At 42.5% G+C, this 19,774-nt stretch overlaps 1 protein-coding gene across 1 annotated transcript in view; it reads left to right on the plus strand.

Moving 5' to 3' along the window:
• LOC142312957 (uncharacterized) overlaps positions 1-19,774 on the plus strand; it is a 210,455-nt gene that overhangs the window by 136,010 nt on the left and 54,671 nt on the right.

Raw genomic sequence — 19,774 nt, forward strand, 5'->3', positions numbered from 1 at the left:
GGCATGCAGATTCGGCAAGAGAGGTTACCCTAAATGGATCATAGATCGGGCACTTGAACGGACCACTGAAATTGAGAGAACCAACTTGTTGAGTCCTAAAGCTAAGAGACTAGACAATTCTGTTCACCTATTAACGTTTAAAGGGGTTATCCGGCTTGTTTTGACTTTTTTTATTATTTCCCTATTGGGCTACATTGGGGCAGGTAAGTAGATAGTGAGCACTTACCTGCCCTGCTGTCAGCCCCTCTCCCCCGGGCTCAGAGTGGTCAGGTGACTGCTCCTGTGCGATTTTGCTGCTTCCGGTCATTTCATGTCAACATGGGCAGGACCATGTTGACATGCAAATCTGGGAACAGCATGTTGCCGTCTTGCTGGGCGGGTACAGTGCATGAGTCCCCGCCCCCCTTCCCTGCACCCTCCCACACATTCCCCCGCACCCCGTACTCTCCCCGCAACCTCCCCGGCACTGCTGTGGGACCCATGAGCTGAGGGGAGGAGCCTGGCGGCGGCTGTCCATGGTGTCACTGCCAGCACCGGGCCCCCTGCTCAGGATCGCACATTCAAATGTACCGGCATCACAGATGCCGATATATTTGAAAGCACCGATGAGAGGGAGCGCTGCGCTGCTTCTCATCACTGTCCCGCTCTCTGTGTCTGACAGTTCAGGACAGAGGTGACATCACTACTGTCTGATATGTCCAGACCAGACAGCGTGCGAACGTGCATGAGTGGCGGGGACCGAGGAGGGGTAAGTATGTATTCCCTATATGTGTTCCCTATGGGGGTAGGGGGGTCGGTACAGAACGATGGTGGGGGGGTCGGTACAGAGCGCCGTGTCTGTGTGTGTGGGGGAGGTTGCAGAGCCCGATGTGTGTGTGCGGTGCAGAGCCCTATGTGTATGTGCGGAGCAGAGCCCTATGTGTGTGTGCGGTGCAGAGCCCTATGTGTGTGTGCGGTGCAGAGCGCTATGTGTGTGTGCGGTGCAGAGCGCTATGTGTGTGTGCGGTGCAGAGCCCTATGTGTGTGTGTGGTGCAGAGCCCTATGTGTGTGTGCGGTGCAGAGCCCTATGTGTGTGTGTGGTGTGCAGAGCCCTATGTGTGTGTGGTGTGCAGTGCCCTATGTGTGTGTGTGGTGCAGAGTCCGATGTGTGTGTGGTGCAGAGCTTGATGTGGTGGGGGGTGCAGAGCCCGATGTGGTGGGGAGTGCAGAGCCTGATGTGGGGCTGTTATTTCCAATGCTGTAGTGATAACAGGTCAGTGCCGGGGCAGAAAACTGACAGGGAATGTGTGCAGGGGGCGGGCAAGGGGGCGAGGCTGGAAACTGGGGCGAGGCTGGACATTGAGGCCGGGCGGTGCCAGCTGTGACTAGGAGGTTTTGCACAGGAAGTTATCATGTTTGCTGGAGCTGAATGTAAACAAAGAGCCAAAAGTTAGAAAACAAAAAATAACAATGTAGGGGTGATTTATATGACAATACAGCACAGATTAGCTTAACAAAAATTTTTGAGTTTATGTCGGACAACTCCTTTAATAATCAATGGCAAGATCTTCACAAAATTCTCAACAAAAATTGGAATATTCTCCTCACAAAGCCTAAACTGAAGGACATTGTTCCAGCTACCCCAAAAATCACAGCCAGGAGAGCATGAAATTTGAAAGATCATTTGAGCCGCAGTCACTTTACATGTCCAAGAATCAATTTACAAAGAGGTTGTACTCTACAGGGATCTTTTGCATGTGGTAGCTGTTCAATATGTTCTTTTTTTGCTAGCTACTCATCAGTTTGTACATCCCAATAATCAGCAAATATTCAAATTGGTCAACTATATTAACTGTCTGTTCAAAAACATTGTATATGCCCTTGTTTGGCCTTGTCCACTCATATATGTAGGTAAAACTACACAGGAGTTGCATAAGAAATTACAACATTACCTGTTAAACATAGCATTGGCGGACAAACATCTTAAACAGGACAAACAAATTTCAACAGCAGCCATGCATTATCATAAGATCCATAATGGCAGAATTAGGGACACCTATGCAGTAGGATTAGAACAAATTCACACATCCATTAGGGGAGGAGATCCTACACCGCCTCCTTTATGCAGCAAATCCAGATGGATTTTCAAACTGGATAGTGTACACCCTAGAGGCATTAATGAGGATCTTCTCTTTACATGTTTCCATAAGCGATAAACGTTATAATATCAGCGCTGATACAATGTTGAAGTGGTCTGTTCAGACACTACAGCATTGAACTCAAATTTGGCTCCATTATGATGTTGGTGTGGGTTTTATTCCCAAACATCCTGGGTTAATGTGGTCTAATGTCCTGAGATTAATGTGGATTACATGTAACCTCTCTATATGTCAGGAACTACCGTATTTTTCGCTTTATAAGACGCACTTTTGTTCCCCCAAATTTTGAGGGAAAGTATGGGGTGCGTCTTATAATCCGAATATACGTGAGGGGGGTGTATATATATATACAGAGTCCAGTGGAGGTGTGGGCAGCTCTGGAGCGGTTCTGGGGGCTGGTGGGGGCAGGTGAAGCTGCGGGCGGCAGCGTTTGATCTCCTGCTCTCGCTCATAATATGCACAGCTGCTGTCCATCACCATAGTGCTGAAACTGCACTGCGGCGATGGGCTGAGGGAGCTGCGCATATTATCTGCCTGTGCTTACCTTTGATCGCACATGCCCCCCTTTGTTAGATATGGCCCCCATGCTGCTGCCCATAGTAAAATAATAAACTCTTTACTCACCTCCTCCAGCGTGTCTGCCCGGTCTCCCTCCTGCTGCTGTGATCAGGCACGCAGAGATATCTCTCTGCTGTCCCGATCACATGACCGGCACTAGAACCAGGAAGTAGGAAGTGCAGGAGACAGGAGGAGCTCAACCCCGAGGAGGGACAGTGCTGCAAAAGGTAAGGAAAGAGTTTATTTTACTAAAAGCAGCAACATGGGGGCGATATCTAACAGAGGGTGATGTGTGCCAGCCACAGTGGGCCTGTGTGCCTGCCACAGTGGGCCTGTGTGCCTGCCACAGTGGGCCTGTGTGCCTGTCACAGTGGGCCTGTGTGCCAGTCACAGTGGGCCTGTGTGCCAGCCTCAGTGGGCCTGTGTGCCTGCCACAGTGGGCCTGTGTGCCTGCCACAGTGGGCCTGTGTGCCTGTCACAGTGGGCCTGTGTGCCAGCCACAGTGGGCCTGTGTGCCTGCCACAGTGGGCCTGTGTGCCATCCACAGGGGCCCATGTGCAGCAATAGGGAGCCTGTGTGCCAGCCACAGTGGGCCTGTGTGCCAGCCACAGTGGGCCTGTGTGCCAGCCACAGTGGGCCTGTGTGCCAGCCACAGTGGGCCTGTGTGCCAGTCACAGGGGGCCGTGTGCAGTATTAGTGGGCTGTGTGCCAGCCACAGTGGGCCGTGTTCCAGCCACAGTGGGCCGTGTGCCAGCCACAGGGGGTCATGTGCAGCAATAGGGGGCCTGTGTGCCAGCCACAGGGGGCAGTGTGCAGCAACAGTGGGCCTGTGTGCCAGCCAGAGTGGGCCTGTGTGCCAGCCATAGAGGATGTGTGCCAGCCATAGAGGAAATGTGGCATCACTGGGGGACGTGTTCAATATAACGTGGGCAAATCCAGATTGAGGGGGCTAATTTTAGGATGAGGGGGCTATGAGGGACATATACCCTATATTATTTGTTAGACGGACCCCATTTATTAAAAAATTCTCTATTCCTTCACCAAATTTGGGGGTGCGTCTTATAATCAGGTGCGTCTTATAAAGCGAAAAATACGGTAGTTCTCTACAATAATTCACATGATAATGATATATTTGTATAAGAATTTAACCATATTTAACAACTGTATAATGCATTTAGAGGTTATCAACTTAAGCATATCTGTATTTATATTGTTAATCAATCATAACTATGGATTTTTATGTATAACTATTTGTCATTGCATGTGAATGACAGGCACTGGTATAGATTACTAACATAACGATTTTTGCTGATAGGCGGAACTATAGTTATGTTCCCAACATTCCCAGGATATGTAAAGAATGAGGGATTTCCTGGGGACAGATGAGAGAACACTCCAGTCACGGGTTATGAATCACACATTTGTGTCCTACACACTGTATTATACATCGCCGGCCATACTTGTTCCAGTCCCAAGAGCGCAAGTTGTGTGCCATCGGGATCACATGATATTTTTGTCACGTGGTTTCCGGCCTGTGGCGTGCACATTGCGTTCCATTGATAGTCACTCGGGCAGTTCCGGATTTTATATATGGCAGAGACGATATAATACAATGCATTACCGGCGTCTGTCATTGACACATGCTGTATCTAAGGTAAAACACCTGGAAAGGGTGAGTTTCTTTCTAATTGGTCCTTTACCCTGATTGGACAAATACATGATGCAAGGTATATATATACACCCCATAGCGATTCTGGTGGCATTCTCCTGATGAAGCCAGCTTGACTGGCGCGACGTGTCGGATCTCTCCACTTCCATTTTCCATTTTTTACATCCGTTCTTGCAGGGCCCCAGGGCTTTCGTCCTTATTTTTGCATGTGGCTCCTTTGCCTGCATTTACCTTTACATTGCATTTGCCAAATTTATTTTATTTTTTTTGCAATGTAGCCATACTCTCTTGCAGTATTGTTTGACGTTGCAGTACACATGCATTTAGATTAAGCTTGGTAGTTTGGGTATTTTTAACACCCAGTAACTGGGATCAGGACATGTTGTCACTTATCCTGTTAACTCCAAGGTGTGATCTGTACGCTGGTAGGTTTAGTATACACATAGGATACTAATTTATATACGATATGTTATCATATCCACAGCCATTCAGCGTTTCAATTTTCTACACATAGACCGTTTATATGTAACTATTTAGTGTAATTTATATTGCGTTACTTCGGATAGAAGTGAATTGTTATTGTCCATTTTTTAAATGTTTTTAAATGTGTGCCACTTTTGTAATATGAACAAATAAAAACTTTTTATGTATTTGCACAACTTAGGTCCATCATGTAAAGCATGGTGCCTCATGTGTACTAGATTTCCTTTTGAATTTGTCCCTCTTTGGTACATAGCACATAGTCTTTTCTTGATAGCAGGTGGTGCCTAGCCCTTCTTGATTGGTTCAGAAGGTATTTTATCCATTTGTAAAAGAATTAAATAGATCCAACGGAAATGTGTTTTTGAAGAAGAAAAGATGCAAAAAAAACCTTTGTTACTTGGTTGATGGGAGGAGGCAGAATCTGCTTCAAACTTAAAACAGATGTTATTTTTTACTCAGACCAAAAAGAGAGGAGAGAAGAGGAGCAATAGGTGTTTTTTTTTTTCTTTCAAACTTTAAACAAAGGAAGATGTGTTTTTGTCTTTTTTTTTTTTTTAAACTACTCCTAGTAGTGAAAGAAACTAAGACAAGCGTGGAATGCAAGCCCTCCCAACTTGTGGAGCAAGGTCTTATTGTCTATTCAGTTAGAATTAAGGAATTGACCAATTAAATTAGCAATAGTTTCACCGGAATGATTAAATTAACTTTGCAGAGAAAATTAGATTGCTTGAAGTATTGAATACATTTTTTTTGTTGGAAATCATCAAAGCATTTTACTGTGATTTACTTGGAAAATACATTTTTATTTTGTGCCTCTACTCAGAAACTCAGTATTTTATTTTGTTTTCCTTCACAGATATTGATTACAGTATATACACGGACCGTGTTAATACAAGGTGCCGAAAATTCACCAGCAATGTATAGTTACAATGACATAAATTCTGAAATATATATAAATGGACTTCACTATATTTGGAGGTTGTGTTGCTTTAGTTTATAGTATAAAGGTAATTTATTGCCTGCTGTCCTATTGACGTCTTACGAAATGAGTTATTTAATTTCCTTTTTTTTTTTTTTTAATTTTAGGAAAGGAAGGTTACAGAATAGCAGCCTAAAGAGGCCATGAACCATAGATTTTGTTAAATTGGGTTAAAACAATGCCAAACCACTCCCTCCCCGCCTATCTGTACAGGAGGCAGTGATAAAGATGCCCTCTCTGGGACAAGTAGAGCAAAAATGGGTAAGATAGTCAAATGGGAATGTAGGCAATAAACCTTTCCTAATGTCACAAGAGAAATCTATAAAGACCGCAGTGTGTACAAGCCCGGATGGAGGCTCTCCTGTTATCAAATGAGACTGTTATAGTGAAGCTAACGCTCAGATCTGAGCCAACAGTGATGGAGCCAGAGGACATGGTTCCCAGATACGGCCGACAAGGAACCAGCAAACAGGCCTAGAGTTGAGAGTCTTTCACCAATACAGACCAGTACCTCAGTGGCACCTGTCATTCCGCATGTTCTTTTTTTAAATCAGATACATTTTTATTAAAGAAGTATATATACAACAGTGTCACAAGCCAGTATTCATACAGATTTGTCATATCAATTACACCCTTCTCTCGCCCCGTCCCCCTTCATCCCCTCCCAGACAGCATTTCTACTCCCAAGATACTGCATCACATTTGGTATACATATAAATAACCCTCCATCCTTAAGACATAAAATACCGGAACATTCTAAGTTATAAAATAGTTACTTGTAATACAAAGAACGCAAAACATATTTAGAGATCCACAATAGATTCACAGTCACAAGATAGCACATTAGTCCATCACTCCGCCTAACCATATTGCAGCCAGGGAGTCCATAGCTTCTCATACATTTTAGAATTCCCCCTTCTTTCATACACTCCCTGTTCCAGCTGTGTAATACATTTCACCTTTTTAATGTATTCTCCCCTAGATGGGGGATCTTCTTTAGTCCAAGACCTAGCAATTATCTTCCTTGCCACATATAGCAGTCTGGCAATGGCAATTTTCATAGTATTTTCCACCCCAATCTCCTCAACATATCCCAATAGGCATATCAGTGGTTCCCCTGGAAGGACACATCCATATGTTCTTCCTATCCTATGGATAACCATAGTCCAAAAGGAGAACAGTCTTGGGCAAGACCACATCATGTGAAAAATTCCAGCGTCACTTCCCTTACATCTTGGACAGTTAGTGTTACTTTTCAGCCCCATTTTAAACATCATTAAAGGAGATCTATATACCCGGTGAATCACATATAGGTGAGATAACCTGGCCGGTTCACTCATAGAAAGTTTAGGTACGTACTCCAAAATAATTTACCACACCTCCTCCGTATCGTCCCAACTTCCTCTTCCCATTTAGATTTAGTTTTTTAAGTGGGTAGTCCAGAAGAAAGGTATGTAATGTATCTTTATATGTACCAGAAATGATCCCTTTAGTGCTTCCTCCCCCATTACACACATAGTCCAGTACCAGGTCAGTCTGTATCGCTACACTCTTTTTAACCTTTTGAGCTGCAATCGCATATTTCATTTGACTGTAGTGAAGCCACTCCAATGCCGGAAACTGAAACTCACTCTGCAGCTGTGGGAAGGACTTCTGGGCCCCTCCATCTATTATTTGAGGCATATATATTATGCCCTTGCGTCTCCACTCCTCGATATTACCCATTTTCTGAATTTCCGTAAGGTTATTGTTGTCCCAAATAGGTGTGAACTTGGTTAACCAGGTCACCCCTCTCACCCTCTTCAGCCTGTCCCAGGTCTTGTTTATAAGTGCCATTGTAGGAGATGTCCCACCGAGGAGCCCCACCGTGCCGTCCTCTATCCCCATTATCAATGGACTTCTGTCCATGATCTATTCCAACACCTCTTTAATGCCACCATCTTTCTCCCGATCAGACCACCCTCTGAGGTGCTGACACTGTGCCACCAGATAGTATAATTCTGGGTTTGGTATTGCCAAGCCACCCTCATCCTTCGGTCTCTGCAGGGTCTCTAATCTCACCCTAGGCTGTTTTTTACCCCACACCAGGTCCCTGAACCGCAAATTTATCCCTTTAAATCACTTCTTTAGCTCGATTTAGACCAGTTAATGGTTAGTCCCGAAACTTCTCCGAATTTCTCTATTGTCTGCATGGCATGATCCAGTGATGCCGATGGGTCTCCCAAAAATAATAGTAGGTCATCTGCATAAAGAGCTATTTTCTCCTCTAGGTTTCCATATCTAAATCCATGAATCTCCTTAGAGTTCCTAATGGCCGCAGCCAGGGGTTCTATTGCAATTGCAAAGAGGAGTGGTGATAGCGGGCATCCCTGTCTTGTTCCCCGGTGCAACTCAAACGCTGAAGATATCATACCATTAATTCTAACTTTAGCAGTAGGTCGATTATACAACAGCTGTACCGACTTTATGAACTGTGGACCGAAACCCATATGTTGCAATGCTTTGCATAAATATCCCCATTCAACACTACCGAAGGCTTTCTGGGCGTCTAGCGAAGCGATCACCCTCCGGCCAGGGTTGTTAGGCGGTAACTGTAGATTGAGATATAGTCTCCTGATATTAGCAGCTGTTGACCTATTGAGCATAAACCCTGATTGGTCCATATGGATTAAGTTGGATATAACACCAGTCAACTGGTTTGACAACACCTTGGCCAGAAGCTTCACGTCCGTTGTTAATAGCGATATAGGTCTATATGAGTCCGGAAGCCTTGGATTTTTGCCTTCCTTATGAATTACTACTATTATTGCTTCCCTCATAGACTCAGGCAAAATTCCTTTTCTCTCTGCTTCTTCAAATACTTTCAATAATTTAGGCAATAGTGTTTCTTTTAACTGTTTATAAACTTCGACTGGTAGCCCATATTGGTTGCACCTGGGGCCTTATCATTGTTCATGCCATGTAGAGCTGTCTCCAGTTCATCAATGGTAATAGGTGACTCCAATTTATCTATAGAACAAAGCTCCGACACACTCCGAAAAAATAGAAGAAGATCGTAGTATTTGAGTATTTTTATTTACTTTGTGCATAGAAAGGTCCAACGTTTCGACCTTTTATCAGGTCTTTATCAAGGACATTCTGATAAAAAATAACGGAAACAAAAGGGAACATTATTTTAGACAGTGAACAAAAAAGATATGTTCACACAATCAATATTTCACACATGATATATGCATCCAAAAAATGTTATATGTACCATAAATAAGGGACACAAATTAAATACATGTTCCATGTGAGAACTGAGATATCATAGTGTTTCCAATCTCTATGCATACATTTCAAACAAAGGGAAAAAACAGGAAAATGACACACATCGAAAAAAAAGGAAAGGGTACTATATCTCAACCCACCTAAGCACTGTCAATAATTGAAGGTTGCTAGGCAACGGCTGTTGCATCAGACAAAGGTAGTTATAAGGTGGTATGCCTGAGATAAATAGAACAACATGAGAATACAAGAAGACAAAAAAATCCACATAAATGAGACATAGAAGAACAATCAAGGTCCACTAGGGGGTACAGTGACTAGGAAGGAAGAACCAAGAAGCTTCCAAGGCATAGGATAAATATCTACCTTATAAAGTTGTAAGTAGGGAATAAGGACACAGAGGTCCAAAGGAAGAACTGATATATTGGCTCTTTATATCTAGAAAAAAAAATGCATGATTGCATCAAGTATTAGCAAATGTAAGATTAAATGATCATAACTTCCTGTATGAATATAATACCTTATGTCAACAAATAGGATGAACATCCAGGAAAGGGAAAAATGGTGAGAGCGCTGTATGAGTGCCAACCACTCCCCAAGCTCCTTAAGTGTCTCTAGGAACAAATTAATGATGCATGTTATAAAAGGCGAATAAAAGGAGTGCAAAAAATAGAGTGGTGTGACAAGTGAACTTACTTAGGTCTGATTAATGAGCAAGATGAAGGTACTGTGGCTGCAGAATTATCTTATGGAATTTTGCAAAAAACGCAGCTACATGTTCAGCCTGGAGATCATAATAAGATACAATTTACTACAATGGGAAATGCAAGTAATAATGTTACTAGGGCAAAGTGCTATGAGCCCCATGGAATATTGTATGATATGACCGCAGGTGCAAATACCATGATAAGTTGGTAATTGTATAAACTGCACATATAGGCAATGTGGCTATGGGGAACAAAACTGCAGCATATATATAGGAACATTATTTTCAAGAACATCTCAATATCATAATATGGGATGCAGTTGTATATAGACAATGTATAACACTAAAAGCATGAATAGTGTGTTAAAGTAGGGCATAAGAGACACTCAAACAGGAACTATCACTGTGGAATGCCACTATATAAAGACAATGTGTCATGTTGGAAGCACAGATCCATAGGGGCATGGAGAAACAATCAGACATATATGCTTGTATCATAATGCAGTGAGGGCAGTGCCAAGAGAGGCTCTAGAAATTACATACCTTCAGTGGTGGTTCAGGGCGTGATACCTGTGAGAGGGGAGTGTAGGTCTGTAGGTGCCAGACCTATTTATATCAGAGCGGTGAGGAGCGTCCACTTCCCATTTCCTGGGAGTGGAACGCAGCGATCCGGTCGGTGAAACGCACGCCGCACATGCGCAGAGCACGCCGCCGTGCGGCGCATGCGCGGTGAGCGGCAGACAGACCGGATGCATAGAAATAGATAAGGTAAAAGCAATGGATAACGTCCACTCCCTGTTTCCAGGGAGTGGAACGCAGCGTGCTGGTCGGTGAGACGCACGCCGCGCATGCGCAATGCACACCACCGTGCGGCGCATGCGCGGTGCACGGCAGACAGACCAGACGCATCAAAGTAAAATTCAGTGAATGCGGAGTGCCAATCGGATAGTAAGGAAGCCGATAGTGTCCTCTAGTGATGCTGACAGCTGGTGTACGTTAGTGACAGTGCCAATCAGTGGTGCCTGATTAACGGAACATTATTCAGGTGACACGTAGAGCCTGGAAAGGGGGAGAAAAAATAGGAATTAGTATAAAAACAAATAATAAATAAAATTGATTATAGGGTAAAGTCTTAAGTAATATGTAGATACTTATACGAATACCTGCAAGGGAACTATACAGGTTTAAAGAAACACATGTTACAAACATGTGAATACATATATTATGTTTCAATGACATATGAACACAGACAGGAGAATATAAAAACGTTAGTGAGATGCTCATAGGATAATCTAGTGAGTCCTTAGTTTCTGAGGAGGCCTGTGTAGTACACAAAATCCGAATACATGCAAGAATAGATCACGTAAAGCATATATGGTCTAAACAAACACCTCATACTCCCTATTAAGGCCCCTAGGCTCTAACGCCTTTAGTGTATGTATCCAATACGCTTCTTTTTCTTTTAAGATGCGTACCCTATTGCCGCCCCTACGCATGGGGGGCACATGTTCTATTATTTGATATTTTAATTGCGCAATAGTGTGCCCATGTGTAATGAAATGGTGGGGTATAGGGAGGAGGGTCTGTTTACACCTAATTGTTGACTTGTGTTTGCTAATTCTGTCTCGAATATGTTGGGTAGTCTCCCCAACATATCCGAGACCACAGGGGCATTTTATCAAATAGACAACGAAAGAGGATTCGCATGTGAAGAATCCCTGGATCGGGAACACACGTTCCGATAGGGGATGGCTAAACGTGTCGCCTTTATTCAAATTATTGCACTGTATGCAATGATGGCAGGGAAAATTGCCTTTCCTGGAAGTACCCAGAAAAGTCTGACAAAGGACTCCCTTTTGAGGACCTATATAGGCTCTGACCAAGTTATCTTTGAGATTCCTTGATCTCTTATTACAAAAAAGCGGAGGTTCGGAGAACTCATGTATCATAGGGTAGGCTTTTTGTAAGAGTGGCCAGTGTTTAAAAATAATATTTTTGACTAAAGGTGAGAACGGGTGATATGTGTTAACACATGGTATCCTCGCCGAATTCTGTGTAGCATTTGTCCTGCGGGTGCCGTTAGACCTAGCGACATCCTCAGGATAACCTCTATTTAAAAATTTCACAGTCATCTCTTTAGATCTGATGTTACGTAGATCAGGATCAGATACTATTCTTTCAACCCTTTTGTGTTGGGAAATGGGTAGGCCATGTTTGGTGTGTTTCGGGTGACAGCTAGTGTAGTGGAGAAGATTATTCCTGTCTGTGGGCTTCACATAAAGGTCTGTTTTTATGCTTCCATCGTCAGTGAGGATAACCAGGGTGTCAAGAAAATTGATCCGATGAGGGTCAGAATGGATCGTAAATCTAAGGCGCGCTCTGTATGAGTTAATGTCTTGGTGGAATTGATTCAATGAATTTCGTGTTACCATGCCATATAGTGAAAATATCTATGTACCTATACCAAATAATGGCATGGCTGGTCCATAAGGGATGATTATAGATGAAATCGTTTTCAAAGTGCGCCATATATATATTGGCATAGGGGGCGCTAGGTTTGATCCCATTGCTGTCCCTTTTCGCTGTAAGAAAAATTGATCCTGGAAGAGGAAAAAGTTGTTTTCAAGGACCAATTGAAGAAGTTCTTTACAAAAAGATTTCTGAGTGCTGGAGAAGGAACTGAATTCTCTCAGGAACCAGTCAACTGCTGAAAGGCCATTATGATGCTCAATGCTAGTATATAAGCTGTTTACATCAAACGTGACAAGGAGGCTACCTGATGGAATAGACTCTAAATGATTAAAATGGGATAAAAAGTCTGAAGTGTCTCTCAGGAAGGATTTGATTTTGGGAAGCAACGGAGTTAGAATTTTCTCGACGGTAATGGCCAAAGGGGAAACAACAGAGTCGGTCGAGGCCACTATGGGACGACCTGGTGGCTGTTGGAGATTCTTACAGATCTTGGGAAGGGTGTAAATTACTGGTGTGATGGGATATGCTTTAATGAGATATTCAGATAATTTATTATCAATTGTTCCATTATGCAGATATGAGTCAACCAAATGTCTAATAAGCGATTGTATATGGGACGTGGGGTCCCTGGAAATTGGTTGGTATGTGTCCCCATCTGCCAGTTGACTTTCTATTTCCTGAATATAATAAGTTCTATCCATCACCACAATGGCCCCTCCCTTATCCGCAGGTTTGATAATAATGCGTGAATTGTTTTTAAGGTCCTGAATGGCCCTACTCTCCTCTGCCGTGATATTGTGTCTGATTTTGAATTTACCTTCCTCTGTCGGTTTAATGGTGTTATCAATATCATTTGTCACTAACGAGATATATGTTTCAATCGGATGGTAGTTTCTGGGTGGATTAAAGGAACTTGGATTCCTAAGGTTCAACTGTCTTAACTGAAACATATCCCCCTGTGGTACAGCAGTTGATTGGGTTGGTGTAGTATTCTCAATACCAAAGTGTGCCTTAAGTCTAATTGTTCTAAAGAACCTTCTCAATTCCTGATTAAGCTGAAATGAATTGAAGGTCGGTGTGGGGCAGAAGGATAACCCTTTCTGGAGAACCTGTGATTCAGTTGGAGACAGATTATAAGTAGATATATTGTACACTAGGTTTGTTGTACCTGCGATCGCGTCTGAATATGATAAGATGTCGAGGTTCCTGGTTTTCCTTTTGCTACACCGTGTCTTCGTCACTGCTCTTGTCTTTGACCTAAAAAACGAGCTGGGCGGATGGAATAGTGGTCACCGTCTGAGCTAGATGAGGAAGGGTATCGGCTATATGTAGTTGCTCGTCTTGGAATATCATCCGCAAACTTCCACCGATACACACAATCCTTAGAATAATCCTCTTGGTCACGTAAGAATTTGGTTCTTTTCCTTTCTTGAAGTACTTTCTTATATTCCGTGATGGTTTCTTTAGATTTGGTTTTGATCCTTTCCCATTCAGAACCGGGAATGGTATGGGCCAGTTGTTCTTCAATTAAGCGTACCTTAGAACCCAACTCATCAATTTCCTTCTGTAAGTGCTCGATGGTTAAGATGATAATGTCCATCGAGCATTTATTAATAATGCTCTCAAATTTGCTGCAATATTCAGGGTTGTTAGAAAATAAAGTGGGTCTTAAGGACACCCTTAACCCCCTGGGGATCCTCTGCACTTTATGGTATTCAGCTAAAGTTGCACAATGCATCTCCAATGCCGTCTGCTTCTTTAGTTCCCTCTCATAGTCCCGTGAACGCACCTCCTCAGTGGGAACTGATAGAAAGGCATTAGGTATATTAACCTTTGACAAAATACTTGTCACTTCCTCGGTGTTGTATGAAAAAGTAGTAAAAGACATATGGACTTTGGATATTTGAGATTCCAAGGAGCTCAGGTGAAAAAATAGTAAAATAAGGTAAGATAAACCTGCCTCACTCAATAAGTGGGTGCTCGGAGAAAAATAAGGTATAGAGTCTAGAACAAAGCTCCGGCACACTCCAAAAAAAATAGAAGATTGTATTATTTGAGTATTTTTATTTAATTTGTGCATAGAAAGGTCCAACGTTTTGACCTTTTATCAGGTCTTTATCAAGGACATTCTGATAAAAAATAACGGAAACAAAAGGGAACATTATTTTAGACAGTGAACAAAAAAGATATGTTCACACAATCAATATTTCACACATGATATATGCATCCAAAAAATGTTATATGTACCATAAACAGGGACACAAATTAAATACATGTTCCATGTGAGAACTGAGATATCATAGTGTTTTCAATCTCAATGCATCAATATACATTTCAAACAAAGGGAAAAAGCAGGGAAATGACACACATCGAAAAAAAAGGAAAGGGTACTATATCTCAACCCACCTAAGCACTTGCAATAATTGAAGGTTGCTAGGCAACGGCTGTTGCATCAGACAAAGGTAGTTATAAGGTGGTATGCCTAAGATAAATAGAACAACATAAGAATACAAGAAGACAAAAAAAATCCACATAAATGAGACATAGATTGGTCTACTAGGGGTTACAGGGACCAGGAAGGAAGAACCAAGAAGCTTCCAAGGCATAGGATAAATATCTACCTTATAAAGTTGTAAGTAGGGAATAAGGACACAGAGGTCCAAAGGAAGAACTGATATATTGGCTCTTTATATCTAGAAAAAAAATGCTTGATTGCATCAAGTATTAGCAAATATAAGATTAAATGATCATAACTTCCTGTATGACTATAATACCTTATGTCAAGAAATAGGATGAACATCCAGGAAAGGGAAAAATGGTGAGAGCGCTGTATGAGTGCCAACCACTCCCCAAGCTCCTTAAGTGTCTCTAGGAACAAATTAATGATGCATGTTATAAAAGGCGCATAAAAGGAGTGTAAAAAATAGAGTGGTATGACAAGTGAACTTACTTAGGTCTGATTAATGAGCAAGATGAAGGTACTGTGGCTGCAGAATTATCTTATGGAATTTGCAAAAAACGCGGCTACATGTTCAGCCTGAAGATCATAATAAGATACAATTGACTACAATGGGAAATGCAAGTTATAATGTTACTAGGGCAAAGTGCTATGAGCCCCATGGAATATTGTATGATATGACCGCAGGTGCAAATACCATGATAAGTTGGTAATTGTATAAACTGCACATATAGGCAATGTGGCTATGGGGAACAAAACTGCACCGTATATAGAGGAACATTATTCTCAAGAACATCTCAATATCATAATATGGGATGCCGTTGTATTTAGACAATGTATAACACTAAAAGCATGAATAGTGTGTTAAAGTAGGGCATAAGAGACAATCAAACAGGAACTATCACTATGTGGAATGCCACTATATAAAGACAATGTCTCATGTTGGAAGCACAGATCCATAGGGGCATGGAGAAACAATCAGACATATATGCTTGTATCATAATGCAGTGAAGGCAGTGCCAAGAGAGGCTCTAGAAATTACATACCTTCAGTGGTGGTTCAGGGCGTGATACCTGTGAGAGGGGAGTGTAGGTCTGTAGGTGCCAGACCTATTTATATCAGAGCGGTGAGTAGCGTCCACTTCCCATTTCCTGGAAGTGGAACGCAGCAATCCGGTCGGTGAAGCGCACGCCGCGCATGCGCAGAGCACGCCGCCGTGCGGCGCATACGTGGTGAGCGGCAGACAGACCGGATGCATAGAAATAGAGGTGAAAGCAATGGATAACGTCCACTCCCTGTTTCCAGGGAGTGGAACGCAGCGTGCTGATCGGTGAGACGCACGCCACGCATGCGCAATGCACACCACCATGCGGCGCATGTGCGGTGCACGGCAGACAGACCAGACGCATCAAAGTAAAAATACTACGATCTTCTTCTATTTTTTAAGTGTGTGCCGGAGCTTTGTTTTAGAGTCTATACCTTATTTTTCTCCGAGCACCCACTTATTGAGGGAGCCAGGTTTATCTTACCTTATCCAATTTATCTCTGTCTGCCACAGATAACACAGGGATCACACCCCGTTCAAGAAATGTATCCACCTCCTCCGCCCTCACCACTCCACTTGAAGAATACAATGTGCGATAAAAATCTTTAAAGACCACCAGAACATCCTCCACCTCAGTAACCTGTGTCCCCTCTATAGTGTTTATACTATGCACAAGTGAACTACTCCTTTGGGCTGCTGCTATGACGGATAATAGATGTCCCCCTCCTCATAGAAATTGAGTTTTTGGAATGCCTGTTTCCTTGCCGCCTTCTCGAGAAGTATCTTATTAGCCTTCTCATGTGCCTTCCGAAGTTTTTGCTTCGCTTCCGTTGTGTTACTCTGGATTTCTTCCATCTCCGCCTTATCTAAAGCCTCAAGACTATTTTTCTCATCCAGCCTTGTTTGTGTTTTACTTCTGCATATATCCCTGACCAAGAGCCCCCTAAGGTATGCCTTCATCGCATCCCAAACTACCAGAGGATCTGCGCTTACATCATTGTGAATAAAAAATTCCCCCAGATCTTGCTTTATGTCCCTCATCTTTATATGACGGATCCATTCTGGATGAAGCTTCCACTCTCCCCTCCTTCCCCCTCTCAGGATCCCTCGTCTGATGGACACAAGAACAGGGCTATGATCTGAAATCACTCTTGTCAAATATTGCACATCACCTATCATTGCATCCATCAAATCACTAGCAAGGGCCATGTCAATGCGGGACAAAGTGTTATGTGAAGCCGAATAACATGAGAAGCAAGATATCCCTTCATTCCTTATTCGCCAAGTATCTACCATTCCAAGTTCTCTAATAGAGTGCCAAACGGTGTTATATGGCTGTCCTGAATGCCTTGGGGTCGACTACTCCTATTCCTCATGTTCTTAAATCCCTACAGGAACAAGCTATTCAACAGGGAGTGGAGTGTGAGACACAGGGAGCCCAGCTGTCTGAGGAAGGTCTTTGGATAAAGGGTGGTAAGCTTTCCTTGCCATAAGTTCTCTTCTCAGTAATGGCCCATGTAACTTATGGACTAACACATCGTTGATTGAAGGTATGGGTGGCACCACAGTTCAGTACTCAGGTGGCTAGGCTCACCCAGTCCTGTAAGACGTGTGCCTAAAACAAGGTAGGAAAAACTGTAAAGATTTTGCAGAAACACACCCCTCATCCGCTCTGCCCATGCCAGAGATTACAGATTGATTATGCATGTTGTGCAATCTTCTTTCCATGCTTGATCTGAGGCATATCAAGTACAGAGAACTACATTAATGCTGAAAAGCACATGATGGAGGTGGTAAGTAAAAATGGGGTTCCAGAAGTGGTAAAAGTGCATATTTTATAGGAAGAGGATTAGAGAGATTTTACAGTATCTGGGAAGTAGCAGCTTTCTACACTCCTCACCCTCCACAGATCAGTGGGAAGGTGGAAAGGCTGAATGGGACAGTCAAGGTAGAAATATAGGGGGTAAAAGGTGGAAACTGGCAAGTCGTGGACCGAATGCATGTTTTGTTTTCTTAATAAATAGGTCTCTATATAAGATATTTTTTGGTTTAGCACAAGAACATAATTATATTTCCCACGGACACTTGAGATTCAGCAGGCTATAGTGACCAGGGATGTACACGTTTCATATAATTGACTAAATAGTGTGATAATCAGGTGTATTCTCGAGATTCTAAATCAGTGCCAGTAGCACATGGTCTCAAGCCAGGAGACTGAGTGATCCTAAAAAGACAAGAGAGAAAGAGCAACTAGTCAAGATTAGATGGGCGGATCCACCTTCTCCTAACTACAGAAACTTTGAATAAGCTTGAGGAAAAACCCATCTGGATACACAGCAGTCGTTGTGAAGAGTACAGTACAGTGAACAGCACCAGCAGAATGATTATCTCAACACACCATAATGGTGGACTATCTCACATGGGACCTTATGGGATATCTTCAGATTGGGGCTGATATATTGGAAATAGCCAAAATAAGGAAACAATGGTTACAGGAACACAATGAAAACAAGAATTCATTGTGGGGTAAACATTCTCTGTCCTGAACTATCCAATTAGTTTAAGGGTTTAAGTGAGTGATTTTCATGCATAACACACACATGTATATAACCGGTATTGACTTGTTTGTATATTTAGCTGTAAAAGTACTACTCTCTGTTACACAAAAAGGTAATCAGGTCCACATGTAAGGGAAATCCTGTCAAAGAACTTCTAGTTGTAGGATACGGAAACAAGACGAGATCCATTAGTGTTGTGATTATAATTATGGGTATCCAGGTAGGGAACTGTGGTGAAGCCGGCAGGAAAGTCCCGAGGATGTGGGTAGCGTGTTCCTATATACCTCCTGATATACCCAATATTAGTCACAAAAGGGGCGATTGTCAGAGAATACAAACCATTTTGCATTGTATAGAAACTATCTTGTCTTGTAACCGAATGATGTCATAGGGTTCAGCTAACACTGATGGGCGGGGAAGTTTCACATTTCTACATACAACCCTGCGGCTCTTATTGATGCATAGTAATTTCTTTATTTGGGATACTATATAAACTGGTCACATGATGTAATAAAGCAGAAACTTTCAGTACACCATACTAGGCTGTGCTATATCAATTTCCCAAGCGCTTGTAAAAGAAATAATATTCATTTGGAGTTCCAATGGCATAGGAGTGTATTTCGCTGCCAGTACTATGCCTTTATTGCCAAAATCTGAGTTAATTAGAGATACACCTGTGGATGTATTTTAACCCTAGAACGCGCAAGCAATTCAATCTACCATAGAAAACAAATGACCTAGCAGGCCTGCGAGGCCCCAGGTATGCGTTCTAGGGTTAATACACATCTGAAATACACTGCTTCTTTGTGTAGCAGATGGGTTCTGTGTATCAGAGATGAACATGCTTTGGTTCACATGAGCATATCAACCCAAGAACAAAAGCAAAAAACCTTATGAAGATGCTATCAGAAGCTGGTAAGATTGTGTCATTATCCACAATGAAACGAGTACTGTATCAACATGGGCTGAAAAGCCACTCTGTCAGGAAGAAGCCATTACTCCAAAAGAAATATAAAAAAAAAGACAGATTAATGTTTGCAAATGCACACAGGAACAAAGACCTTACTTTTTGGACATGTCCTGTGGTCTGATGAAATTAAAATTGAACTGTTTGGTCATAATGACCATTATTACAGTTGGAGTAAAAAGGGAAAAGCTTTGAAACCTAAGAACACCATCCGAACTGTGAAACATGGGGATGATAGCATCATGCTGTAGGGTTGTTTTGCTGCAGGAGGGACTGGTGCACTTCACAAAATAGATGGCATCATGAGGTAAGAAGATTATGTGACATCTCAAGATATCAGCCAGGAACTTAAAGCTTGGGTGGAAATAGATCTTCAAAATGGACAATAACCCAAAGCAAACTGCCAGACTGGTTACAAAGTGGTTTAAGGATAAGAAAGTCAATATTTTGGAGTGACCATCACAAAATCTTGA

The sequence above is a fragment of the Anomaloglossus baeobatrachus genome, chromosome 5, assembly GCF_048569485.1.
Source record: "Anomaloglossus baeobatrachus isolate aAnoBae1 chromosome 5, aAnoBae1.hap1, whole genome shotgun sequence".
Lineage (NCBI taxonomy): Eukaryota > Metazoa > Chordata > Amphibia > Anura > Aromobatidae > Anomaloglossus > Anomaloglossus baeobatrachus.